The 13,704-nt window shown below is 42.5% G+C and overlaps 1 protein-coding gene across 4 annotated transcripts in view; it reads left to right on the plus strand.

Annotated features, from left to right (window-relative positions):
* The window catches only part of LOC147014234 (contactin-4-like), a 588,183-nt gene that overhangs the window by 72,097 nt on the left and 502,382 nt on the right, over nucleotides 1–13,704 (plus strand). Inside the window, exon 2 of one of the 4 annotated variants that reach the window (XM_085852004.1) lies at nucleotides 1,213–1,307. The exons of the other annotated variants lie outside the window; for them this stretch is intronic. The gene's annotated coding sequence lies outside the window, so the exon portion shown is untranslated. The remainder of the gene's footprint in view (nucleotides 1–1,212; nucleotides 1,308–13,704) is intronic. 4 annotated transcript variants of the gene reach the window in all.

Genomic DNA, 13,704 nt, shown 5'->3' on the forward strand with positions numbered 1-13,704 from the left:
GAATTCAAAGCATTAGTAGACAATGGAGAAATCAACTTGGTAATTAGTGCATGGAATTTGAACCTGGGATTGCAGCATCATGAGGTATGGGTTCCAATGGGAACACAAATCAGGCAAACTTTATTTGGATAACCATTGTTGTTGTTGTCACATATTTAGCACTGATTTATAACTTGAGTTCTGGTCTCGTGTCTTTGTCTGACAGCGAGAGTCAAGCGATTGACCTTTCCCGTATATTTTGACTCCACCTGTTGTTGATGTGATTTAACCATAAAATGGACAGCATCTCATGTTTTACTATAACGGAGAAAGAATCAAGGTTGGACTTTGCCAGAAGACAATTGCATCCACCTTCAGTATGCATGCTCATTCGTTTCTCTCATTTGCTGTACTGTATACTCATACTTGTTCTTCACAACACTGCTTTCAATATACGGTATTTCAATATACTCTCTCGTGTTTGTGAACTACTTCATTGTTAAACTCTTCTCGAGAGGAAATTTTTTTGACATTTGTATGTGCAACCATCATCATGCATATGCAACACCTGACTGTTGAGTCTGTGACACGGTTATTGTTAATGCAGTACAACCTGCCAATTAGCATAATAATTTGGATTTGGCCATGACATTGGTGTAGAATGATCGACGTTTGTTTTTCAAAAGCTGCTGTGGGATCGTTATCGGCCAACGGTGAATGCGAGCAGATTGGACAGGTAGTTTAATGTTCCTTTCAAAATCTGGTGAAGCCAGACTGGGATTTTATGGTCAGGCCAGTAATAGAACAAAGAGAAGACAGCTCGAGGTTTATTATGCAACTTTTGAGATCTCATATCAATCTTGTAGTAATAAACAATATTAAATGAATGTCTGTCAAAAAATAACCATTGTTCACACTTTATTGATTGTAGAAGTCGGTGGTTGTTGGGAGTTGGGAAAAAGTAAGTAAATCGTAGCAAAATAATTATTTAAGGCAAATACCGAATGACAAATTAACAAGTGGTTATTGTCAAGAGATGTTCAAATTGAAAGACCAAATGTGTTGCATGACCATATGATCAGTTACAGTTACACTTCACGCTTTGTTAATATAGAAAGTTGTATAATATGAATTCCCTTATAAGGAATGTCAACACAGGAGGAGAATGCCATTAGGCCCATCATGTCTCTGCAATGATTGCCAACCTATGGTTGTTTGTCTGTCCTCTCTCAGGTACCATTTTAAAAGTTTTTGATATAAATCAGCCTGGGTTCAAACCGCTGACTTCCCAGAATCGGATCTGACACTCTATTATGCAATCGAGTCTGGTAGGTTCATCATTTGTCAATAACCTCATGACTTATCACAACTTCCTTTAAGAAAATTTGACATGGGCGGGGTCTGATGACGTAAAATGTCGTTATAGTTTGTCCATGTACTGCTTTTTTTTTTTTTGAAGTTTTTGAAGTTTTGAAGTTTGAAGGTTTGAAAAACAGAAGGTTTTTGAAAGTGTTAATAAGATGACTAATGTTGTATAATGTTCAAGTATATAAAGCAATTGAAATAAAATCAAGATTTTTAAGGTCGCAGAAAAAACATTTTTTGGAAGTTTATCCCTGTTGCATTGGTGTAGTCTTTTACACCACCTTATTTAACATTAGTTCTTCATGCCTGTTGTTTGTGTCCTTTATGACATCCTTACAAACACGGGTTTCCCGTGTGAAATGATTTTCAATTTTGTTTGACTGACAGACAAAAAATTATCCCACTCCTTTATGTGCATCCGCAATCGGGACAAATTCAAAGCCAAATTATTACAAAACTACAGGTTCCTGTTCCGATTCATTTTCCGATTCGTGTTGAAAAATAAGTCAATTGAAGTTAAGTTGTTCCTCGATCATAAACTGATGTTTGTGGACAGATGGACAGACAGACACAAAGTGAAGCAATGGTTAACCCCACTTTCCGCTACACGTGCACAGAGTAATTTATTTTTCCAATCATAATGCCACTGCGAGTGACTGTGTAGTTTTACTCAAAGACCTGTGGTATGTTTATGTCACAGAGATGGCATTGTATTAGAGTAAGTGTAAGGATGGGTAAGATGCCTCAGCATGCATGCTTGGGAAAGATTTCTCCATTGCATTACGATATTGTTATGGATTTGCCTCTGGTAGAGATCACGAGGGGACTTCTCAAATCCACTATCTGGCGAAAGATCTTGAAGCTGGCGCAATGCAGATAACTCTGTTTGAAGCTGGGTTTGGTGACCAACCATGGATGCCGTCTAAGGCACTTAATTCAGGCAAGGTCCAGCATCTGAATCTGCTTTACCTTTCCGGCGAATTAAACTCCCCAGAAAGAGTTCCGTGGTCTCAATGTCCCACTGAGACTAACAGAGCCGAGCGATGGGGTCAAATTAGCAGCACAATATTCTACAACATATGCCACACCAGGGTTCCTTGATTTGTCTTGGTACTTGACTTCTCAGGGTCTCCAAAGACCATAACATGGTATTACCACCACAGCACTCTTCACGCCTCAGAGAAAGAGAACTAGCTTTTTCGAGAAATGTCAGGCTTGAAATTAACAATATCTTCTTTACCGCTCAGTGTGCTACATTTTGAGATGAGACCCCATTACTGTAGAGGGTACCATGAAACAAGTGTGTGTGTGTGTGTGTGTGTGTGTGTGTGTGTGTGTGTGTGTGTGTGTGTGTGTGTGTGTGTGTGTGTGTGTGTGTGTGTGTGTGTGTGTGTGTGTTTGATATCTCCTTTTGCGGGTTTGAGGAGATGGAACGAAGCCCTCGCAGGACTCAAAGTATCCACCTTCACTTCAGTCAGGGATCACAGTTCATGGACCAAGCTGTTCAACTTTATAGTTCTCGAGTTTTGTTCTGAGGGTTCTTTTCAAGATCATCACAGTACCCCCAAACTGCCTCCAATTGTAGTTCGTTTGAGGTGATATTCCCAGGGATAGTTTTCAAAATCTTAATGAGGTTCTTCTTTATTATTCCTATTGCTCTAATTATCGCTGGTGGTGCAATCTTGATGCTCTTCAGTTTCCAAGATCTCTTGATCTCATTTTTGAGGTCCTGGTATTTGGTCATTTTCTTGATTTCTGCATTATTTAAGCAAAAATCGCTGGGTACTGATATCTCAATCAGCAATGCTGTCTTTTCCTTTTGGTTCTTGAGAACGATGTTCCATCACAAGGTTTTGTTTTCTGTGTTCACGCTCGATAGGATCACAGGGTCGTACGTGAGCATGACATCCTTATTTTCAGTGATTTCCTTTGGTTCGTGTTTCTATGAGTTTTCTGGAACTGGGATGTTGAAATTTTTACAGATATTCCAATGAATCACTTTGCATACTTTGTTGTGCCATTGTGTGTAAAGTTGTTCTGATGATAGTTTTTTGCATTCCGTAAGCAGGTGATGAGTACTTTCTGTTTCTCTCTTGCAGAACCTACACTTTTCCATCTGGCTCAGTCCCACAATCTTTTTTTAATCAATTGGTGTAGTGTCCTTGATCTTGTTGCAATTATTATTATTTGTTCTCCATCCCAGTTGAGCTGACCTCTTCTTAGCCAGCCCAATGAGCCTTCTTTGATGATCTCAACTTGGTCCAATTATTTTTTGTATTTCCCTCCTCTTTTGTCATCTGTAGCGGCATAATTTTGCCTTGCATCTTAGAACATGCAAATATGCTTGAGATCTGGTTTATCAGGGGCTTTCCGGTATGGTATTTCCAAGTTGAGGGACAAGTGGGTGTGAATGTGACGGTTAAATAAAATAATTGACTCGGAATCCACATCATCCAGAAGTGTATTTCCTCTTCCACTTTAGATGGGTGGCTTGCTCATGCTTTCCTTGTGTGGTTGAGCCTGCCAGGATCTTACACACACACACACACACACACAGACACACACACACACACACACACAGACACACACACAGACACACACACACACAGACACAGACACACAGACACACAGACACACACACAGACACAGACACAGACACAGACACAGACACAGACACAGACACAGACACAGACACAGACACAGACACAGACACAGACACAGACACAGACACAGACACAGACACACACACACACACACACACCTCCTTGGTCTTTTTGTTCTGTATACAGAACTGAACATTCCCAATTAAAATTTTCTACTACACCATTGGCCAAGGAGCCCTTTGTGGTGCAGATTGTCAGAATCTTTTAGATATTCATACCCTGAACTCCTTCCCCCATCAACCCTCGCAGGTTACTGTGTTTCCCTCTCCTTCTTTCTCTCTCTTTATTTTTCTGTTCATTCATTCCTTTGCTTGTATCCAATTGTTGCCTGCCACACTGTCAGTACAATGCACCTTGATCTTACATCGGCCTTTATGTTGTATTCCAAAAAAAAAATGAACTGAGTGGGCGATACAGGGTTAGGAAAGGGGGTGGGGAGTAGGGGTTACGGCTCTCCTTATTCTAACATAGTTATGTCGTCCAAAACTAAGTTGTATTTATTTTGTCAAGACAATGCAAGTTTGTCATTAGAAATTCTCCATTTCCTTTCAGAAAATAGATCTTGGAACGTCTATTTATTAGGCATGTAAATATGCAAGCATTGTCACCCAACGGCCCACTGAATTTTAATATCGTTTGTGGAGTGTACGAGCTGTAAAAAAACGATTTGTCTGAGTACACTCTTCTGCCCCTTACTCAAATCCTTTGATTCATGGATTGTGATGGTTTTAGTTTTCTGTTATGGTAACAACTTTTTGTAAAGGGATTAAACATCACTGTATTTTTGTGAACTAAATTCTGCACAAACCCTCTCACTCAGACAATCAGGTGCTAAACAATGTGATCCTAACACCACCAATCACACGGAATCTGAAGCCTCACCATTTACATAATAAGAGACAGGGCCGGATTTACTCAAGGGCAACCAGGACATGTGCCCCTGGGCCTCCACCACCCAACATGTGCCCCTGGGCCTCCACCACCCAACATGTGCCCCTGGGCCTCCACCACCCAAAATGTGCCCCTGGGCCTCCACCACCCAATATGTGCCCCTGGGCCTCCACCACCCAACATGTGCCCAATGGCCTCCACCACCCAACATGTGCCCCTGGGCCTCCACCACCCAATATGTGCCCCTGGGCCTCCAGCACCCAACATGTGCCCCTGGGCCTCCACCACCCAATATGTGCCCCTGGGCCTCCACCACCCAACATGTGCCCAATGGCCTCCACCACCCAACATGTGCCCCTGGGCCTCCACCACCCAACATGTTCCCCTGGGCCTCCAGCACCCAACATGTGCCCCTGGGTCTCCAGCACCCAACATGTGCCCCTGGGCCTCCACCACCCAACATGTGCCCAAGGGCCTCCACCACCCAACATATGCCCCTGGGCCTCCACCACCCAACATATGCTCCTGGGCCTCCACCATCTAACATGTGCCCAAGGGCCTCCACCACCCAACATGTGTCCCTGGGCCTCCACCACCCAGCATGTGCCCAAGGGCCTCCACCACCCAACATGTGCCCCTGGGCCTCCACCACCCAACATGTGCCCAAGGGCCTCCACCACCCAACATGTGCCCAAGGGCCTCCACCACCCAACATGTGCCCAAGGGCCTCCACCACCCAACATGTGCCCCTGGGCCTCCACCACCCAACATGTGCCCAAGGGCCTCCACCACCCAACATGTGCCCAAGGGCCTCCACCACCCAACATGTGCCCCTGGGCCTCCACCACCCAGCATGTGCCCAAGGGCCTCCACCACCCAACATGTGCCCAAGGGCCTCCACCACCCAACATGTGCCCCTGGGCCTCCACCACCCAGCATGTGCCCAAGGGCCTCTACCACCCAGCATGTGCCCAAGGGCCTCCACCACCCAAGGGCTCATCCAAGATTAAGCAAAGCCATGTGGCCCAAGCCATCTGCAGAAGTGTTATCCAGTATTCACAATCATTATGCCTTCCATTTCAGTTTTCCCTTCAGTGTAAAACAAGGATTATCAAATATATATCGAAAGATTGCAGCTGATAGTGGTCAAGGTCTTAGCATGTCTGGGCCTCAGGCCTCGAACAACTTCTTTCCCCAAAGCGATTGTGTTGTTGTTGTTGTTGTTGGTGTTATGAAGGTAATGTTGAGGTAATATTTCTTTTTCCGGATGTGATCCTGTTCTTCGAGGTGTAGTTACGCTTAACGAAGGAGAGGGTATTGCATTTGGTGTTTTTCTTTCGTGTTTTTCGTGTGAAAAAACACTTTCGAGTTTTTCTCCAACTGCTTGTCGGATTGAGATGAAATTTTCACCATTTGTGCAACTACTGATGCGTAATGTTTTAATGGTAACTGTGACGTCATAGGTCACGTGGTGTGGTAGACATATTAGAAAAAACGGAAATACTTTGGATCTCTGCATCTCTGAAACCGCACCAAAGAAAATATTGAAACTTGACACAAAGCAAGTACTCCTCATGGGGAAGGAGTGCGATTTTTTTATGACATCATACTGTAGGTGCCCTCATTATGATGTCATAATTGCATATGTAGAACGCCACATCCAATCAAGATGAAAAATTTTGAGTGTCATCGAGTAATGAAATGGGGACAATTGTTTTTAATGATGTCATCGCTCATGTGATTCTGCAGCCATATTGTTGTTGTTGTTGTTGTTGTTGTTTTTAAACCTTCAAAAATCTTCTTCTCTGAAATGGCTGAACAGATCGAGGTGAAACTTTACACATATGACCACCTATCCATGAGGAACAAAAGGCTCCCATATATGATGTCATAGGTCATATGGTTTGGCATCCATATTGGATTTACCCTAAAACATCTAAAAAAAATTCTTCTTCAGAACAGCTGGACAATTGAACAGCTGGCCTCACATAAATGTCCCCCAAGACATGTCTGTACAAGGTTGTTAAGGAATAATTGATGTCACATGGTTTGGCAGCCTTACTTATTGGATTTAAGAAAAATATTAAATAATGTTTTCTCTGGAACTGCTTAATCAATCGATGTGAAACTTCACAAGTGTGGTCGAGTAGTGATGGGAAATACATATTTTAAATTTCAACTTGATCGGACACATGGTCTGGCAGCCAGAATTATTTGATTTTTTTGATGTGGGTTTTTGTTTTCCTTTTGATTTTTTTTTGAATAAGGCTCACTTGATTGTGCCTAGATGGGTTTGAGGGTAGAGGAGTAGCAGCTGAAATGTGAATCCTATCCAGGAACCTTCTGATGACGTAATATTTTATTTTTGCTTGTTCGGTTCCTTCTGATTACTCCAATGCAGGACTGTACTTATTTGGTCTTGCATTTGAATTGAATTTATTTTAAACCCATTCTGAATTCAAATGAATAATAAATAAAAAAGCATGTCATGGGTCAAGGTCAGGTGTCCCATCAAAGTGGGATTGCTTCAAAGTGGGACATCTTGGGGTATCCAGTCATCACCCCCAGCAATTATTAAGTGGCAGTTTTAATTATCTCTCTTATTAATTACGTAACACACCAGTGCACAAACACCACATAACACACCACACAAAACAAGTCCTGGTGAGGGTCTGCAATCTCTGGTTGCTCTTTTTCTTCTTGATGTGAAGGTGATGTTGAGGTAAGATTTATTTTTCCAAATGCGATCCTGTTCTTAGAGGTGTAGTAGTTGTTTTGAAGGTCATGTTGAGTTAATATTTCTTTTTTCTGGAGTGAAATGATTCAATTTTGATGAAGATTCGAATCCAGGTCCAGATCAGACAATTTTTAAGCGATTCTTCAACATTGAATACCGACATGCCTACATTTGCCTATATTTCTTTGTCTGCCTACATTTCGACACTAAAGTTTGTTCACGGCATTTAAAATATATTCACGATTACTATCAGATCGTGCAACATTACATGTAAGTTTTTGATTGTTGTTATGAATTTTAACTTATTAACCAGTTTATCAAACTTGCTACAAAATTGGGCATTCAATGGATATTTGACAAGTCCAGTTGGAAATTGTTTTGCTCATCTAGTCCGCATTCACTTGTTTGAGGGATTTTTTTACTTTCTGGGTTGGTGGAATCCGATACCAGGATACCAGGATAAAGCAATGCTTCTCGTTTCGTAACTTACAGTTCCATTACTCAAATTAAATCAAATGTAGGTTGGAAATTGTAATGGTCATACAATATATTTTTGATAGGCTCATTGCACTTTTTGCCAATCTTCATTTGTGTCTGGAATCCATTGCTGGTAATAAAAGCCGGCTAAAATGCTCCTGAAATTATGTATTAATTTAACTCGTGGAAACTGCAATATTCTTTCAGCAACTATACAGAGAGAAAATTGATTAGGGGTGCCACAAAATAAGATAAGAGTTTTGGGTGTCGTCGGCGTCGTCGTCGTCGTCGTCATCATCATCATCGTTTTCCAGCCACTTCCATGCTTGCATGTGTAAACCCATGCCATCAATGAAAAGGGTTGAATAACCACTGCTTTACTTCATCGTTCATGGCAGAAAGGGCCTTCAGCACCCATGTGTGCCCTCGGGTCTCCACGACCATAAATCCGGCACTGATAAGAGAAAATCATAAATTAATTCAGGAGGGTAAATGATGAAATGTTTACTTATTTAAAGGTTATCCACAAAGAGAAAATGGGCACACACCCTCAGCGGGTGCAGGTACATCGTCGCAGGGCACTGATACCTAATAGCAGACAGGATGCAGGCAGGATGCAGGAACGTTGTCATAGGATGAGTATAGGAGCCTGGTCGCAAGGCACAAGCACGTCGGCGCACAGTGCAGACACATCATCACAGGGCCCACGCATGTCACCGCAGGGCACGGGCATGTTTCACATGGAATTTTGCTAAGTTTCACGAACAGAGGGAGAAGGGGTAGGGGCAGGCACGTTTCATGAGGAATCGGGGTTGGGGGAGGGGGGGTTGGAATATTAAGTTTGTTTCACTGGGAATCGTAGGTATAATTTCCTTCTCAGGGAATCACAGAGCAACAATGATATGAGAACAACAAAACTTCAAAACTTTGCCCTTGAAATGTGCTACTTTAATGAAATTGAGGTGGTTACTTCTATTTCGAGGAGAATTCCGTTCTCCACCTTCTCAAACCAACAAATGGAGATTGCAACCAACAAGAGGAAAGGAAATTTCTATTCAATATTTTCTACTGCTGAGTAGGGATGTGACTTGAACCGAGAAGTTCGAGTTTACTTGGATTCCTTGAATTGTTTTGTTAAATATAAAAAGTACTCAAACTCAAAACCTTGATAGTCACAATTGACTTGGTTGAAAAACATGGTCTGGAATGACATTTTGTGAAACTTACAATGATGCAGGTAAGTGTGTGCCATTTGGCTCTGAGTAGAGTCATTTTCATGGAATCCATGACCATTATGTTCCTACCTGTTGTTTTTTTAATTGTTGTTCTACATACCTTGGACTATTTAGAAATTATTAGCTCCTATGTACCTCTGAAATATGGGGGGGAGGGGGGGTAACGCTGCTGCAGCATGAGTTCAAAAATGGGTGGTGGTGGTTATTTTGGCCATGAGGCGGTGATATCTTTTGAACTAAATTAGTTGGGTCAATTTATGACAAACAACCACCAAAACCAAAACAAATTGCAAAAAAAGGTTTCTCAGTGGTTTTCATTCCTACTGGATATACTGATCAATAGAAAAATAAGTCTACCAAAATCTGACATCCGGAAATGGGCTAAAACAGTTATTTTTAAGATGGCCGCCACCGGGCTTTGAAATAGTTAAAACAGCTATAACTTCTTCAAAAATTGTGATAAAAACATAATTGTTGGTTCTGGTCCATGGTTTTAATGGATCAGCAATCCACTGGTGTCAATAAAATTTAGATCTGATCAGTATTTAACGTGAAATCCAACATGGCCATCAGACACCATGTCGCTCCTGTGATCACGTTTGATCAACAACTGTACTGGAAAGCTGCCGAGATAATCAGTGCTGCACCAGAGAATAGCCATTTGAAGGGGATCGTGCTTAGGCTGGGTACATTTCACACGTTCATGAATCTGCTTGGAGCAATATGCACGTTGATGGTGGGAACAGGACTCAAAAACATCCTGGAACTGGTGTATGGTGAAAATGCTGTAGTTCATATGATGTCCGGAAAATCTGTTCAGAGGGCATTCCGAGGCCATCTACTGGTGAGCAAGTGTCTACATCGAATTATTGTGGCTTCTGTAGTGGAGGAAAATCCTGAGTTCATGCTCCAAGTTGAAGAGCTTGAGAAAATGTATTCGTCCTTACTAACGGGTGACATCTCTCTTGAAAGTCTTGAATAATCAGCTGCAATTGTGAAGATCACTGATGAACTTGAAAAAAAGAAATCTGAACTTGCTGCACAATACAAAATGAGTTAGCTGTGGCTGGGTTATCAGAAAATGCTCCATACTGCTCGGGCAATGATCAAGGCAGATCACACTGGGTCTTGGAGGGATCACTTGCAAGCTGTTGCTGATGCCTTGCCAATATTTGCAGCAGCTGGACACTACAACTACCAGAAGTCCGCTTATCTCTACGTACAAGAAATGAGTGAACTGGAGAGCAAACACCCAGATGTGTATGAGAAGTTTCAAAATGCCTTCCATGTGATCCGGCAAACAAACAAGTTTTGGGCAGGCCTCAGCTGTGATCTAGTTATCAAACAAACACTCATGAGATCACTAAAGAGCACCGGTGGCTTGACTCATGGCAGTAAGATGACAGAGGAACACCTAGCATTGTGGACAATGTCAGCCCCCATAACATCTGAGGTCAACGTCACCATGCAGGACTTCAATGATCTCACATACGCAACAAGCAAACAGCATAAAGAAGCAACTGGTGCCAGAATTGATAGACATGCATTCAACCTCTCGAAGACAAGCTCAAAGCTGAATGCATTTTCACTTTTCTCCTCTGATCCTACATTGAGAAATATCATAAATGGTATCGTGGCAAGCGAAGACATCAACGTGCATGAATATGAAGCTGTGGGGAACAAAATCATCGAGAGATTGATTGGACAACCTGTGTTTTCCTTCTCCATCAAGAGGACAGAGAAAGCAAAGACCCCGGGAAAATCTAATGCTCTCCAGGTTGCTCCTCACAGAACTATCGACTCCAGTGTGCTATTCCAGCGATTCCTGGTGGTATCCCAGATAGGTGATTTGTCACTTGAGGACGTGATGAGTTTTGAGCTCAGTCCATACCCTCCATCCCTCTTTGAGGACAACAAGATCTTGAGGAAGGCCGACAAACCTCAACTCACTCAAGCCGTCAATGACCACTGTACCAAGGCACTGGCATGTGAAGGAGTACTTGACAACACACCTTCAGCACACCTTAAGACTGAAAGGTATGTTCTTGATGGTGGATCCTTGCTGCACAAGCTCAAGTGGACGAAGGGAGATACATACGGCAAAATAGCCAGAGCATATGCGGACTTCACAACAAAACACTATGGGACAGCAACTGTTGTCTTTGATGGCTATGGTGCAGGCCCTTCAATAAAGGATAACACTCAGCAGAGACAGGGACAAGCAAACAGCTATCGGACTGTGAACTTTACCGGAGAAGCTGAATTTTACGGAAAGAGAGATGAATTCCTCTCTGTCAGCAGTAACAAGCAACAGATGATCACCTTCATAGGTGATCAGCTGAAGAAAGTGGGCTGCACAGTTATTCAGGCAGAAGGGGACGCTGATGTGGACATTGCCAAGACAGCCGTAACCAGCACAATTCTGCATTCCACCACACTAATCGGAGAGAACACAGAATTGTTGATGCTTTTGCTCCATTACTGTAGACGAGATGGAAAACCACTATATTTCACATCAGACAATCAGTCAAGAAGCAATCTGAAAGTATATGACATCAATCGGATGAAGCATCTTCTTGTGAATAAGTTGTGCACTCAACTATTATTCCTGCACGCCTTCACAGGATGTGATTCAACATCTCGTGTGTATGGCTTTGGGAAAAAATCAGTCTTTCAGAAACTCATGGAAGATGATCAAGGCCTCCAGTTGTGTGCAGATACATTCACTTCGAGAGGCGTCAGCCACGCTGAAATAAAGAAACTTAGCAGCCAAGCGATGGCCGTTATATTTGGTGGGGAGAGCACAAGTTCTCTGGCAGCCATGCGTTACAAGATATTCACAAAGAAGGTCGCTGCTGCCAAGTCTTTCGTTACACCTGAACGTCTTCCCCCAACGGAATCTGCCACCAAGTTTCATTGTCTCCAAGTATACTACCAGGTCATGGTTTGGATGGAGATGGAGGATGACCTCGATCCTCTGGACTGGGGCTGGGGACTTGAAAACAATCGATTTGTACCTATCATGACTGCCATGAATGCTGCACCAGACACTCTTCTGAAGATGATACACTGCAACTGCACCACAGCTTGTGACACACCCCGCTGCAGCTGCAGAAAGAATTGGCTTCCGCGTACGTCTGCATGTGGATCATGCCAAGTGACGTTTTGTGACAATCCACTAAATCAAGCCTCTGAGGAACTGGAGGACAGTGATGAGGACTGAAATTGTAACCTAAACTGCCATTATGTAATGTTCACAAATAAATGTTTCAGTGGCACCAGGTGTTCAGTGATTTTGGTTCAGATGGAAAATTTATTGATTTTTGCACTCTTGAATTTTGCCGCCATCTTGGATTTCATGTTAAATACTGATCAGATCTAAATTTTATTGACACCAGTAGATTGCTGATCCATTAAAACCATGGACCAGAACCAACAATTATGTTTTTATCACAATTATTGAAGAAGTTATAGCTGTTTTAGTTATTTCAAAGCCCGGTGGTGGCCATCTTGAAAATGACTGTTTTAACCCATTTCCGGATGTCAGATATTGGTAGACTTTTTTCTGTTGATCAGTATATCCAGTAGGAATGAAAACCACTGAAAAACCTTTTGTTGCAATTTGTTGTGGGTCAGGTGGTATTTTGACCTGACTAAATACACTCTAATCATGAATGAGGTGTCATTTTCCACTAATTTTGGGGTGCAAAATCTGATGGGATGGTCAATTTTTGGTTTGGGGGTCATCTTCATCTCCAAATCCATGATGGCCAGTGTTGGCCATGTTTAAAAATAATAAATTGTATAACTTAGGAACCAACCATGGTTCCGAAGTAACATCATTTTTTTAAGTTATAAAGTTATCCCATTACCACATACAAAGCTTTCATCTGCAGCCTCATGAAGTACGACTGCTCTCCCATCTGGGCTGGTGCTCCTGCCTCACACCAAGCTCAGCTTGACACTGTGAAAAACAAGGCTTTTAGGATCATTGGTATCTCCCACGATGAAGCTGTCTTTGGGTCTCACTCTCTCACCACCCACAGGTCGGTGGTCTTTCTGTCTTCCACTGTCTCCTCTATGGCCTCACCCCCCCCAACCCCCGAGCTCTGTCTGTTATTTGCCCCCTCCCCACACCATATTTTACCAGGGTGCTCAAGGTCTGCCAGCAACCCCCTTCTGGTAAAACTACCAAAATCACGAATCACTGCTTACCTTCACTCTTTCAATCCAGTTTTTTCCCACCATTGGAACAAACTCCCACATTCTCTTCAATCCCATTCTTCCCTCCAGATCTTCAAAACAGAAGTTCACCACCATCTCTTATCTTCTCCCATCTAAAACCATGATCTTTTCT

This window comes from Eptatretus burgeri, chromosome 13, assembly GCF_056783735.1.
Source record: "Eptatretus burgeri isolate ZD-2024b chromosome 13, Ebu_testis_v1, whole genome shotgun sequence".
Lineage (NCBI taxonomy): Eukaryota > Metazoa > Chordata > Myxini > Myxiniformes > Myxinidae > Eptatretus > Eptatretus burgeri.